Raw genomic sequence first — 353 nt, forward strand, 5'->3', positions numbered from 1 at the left:
ATACCAGCACTAACGCACTGGATCCCATTAGAACTCCGAAGTTAAGCGTGCTTGGGCGAGAGTAGTACTAGAATGGGTGACCCCCTGGGAAGTCCTCGTGTTGCATCCCTTCTTTTTGTCGAAATTCGGTCGTGTAATTGAAAAAATATATTTATTCATTTTTTGCAGGAACGACGTCGTTAGGACAGGTGATGGGGGCGTTGAGGATGGCCGTGACGGGGGCCGTCATGCGTCGGTGCGAGTGGAAGCTTGGTCGGCGGGGGGCAGGCTAGGGCGTTGGGAGGAAGGAGGGGATTAATAGATTTTAGAGTGCTATGAATAATAAATGCGATCAAACCAACAGTAATGCACCG

General features: G+C 50.1%; 1 pseudogene; it reads left to right on the top strand.

The window, feature by feature from the left end:
- LOC125851225 (5S ribosomal RNA) lies at positions 1 to 109 on the top strand (annotated as a pseudogene; the record flags this gene model as incomplete).
- Between the last annotated feature and the right edge of the window lie 244 nt (positions 110 to 353).

This window comes from Solanum stenotomum, unplaced genomic scaffold (assembly GCF_019186545.1).
Source record: "Solanum stenotomum isolate F172 unplaced genomic scaffold, ASM1918654v1 scaffold23596, whole genome shotgun sequence".
NCBI classification, from domain to species: Eukaryota; Viridiplantae; Streptophyta; class Magnoliopsida; order Solanales; family Solanaceae; genus Solanum; species Solanum stenotomum.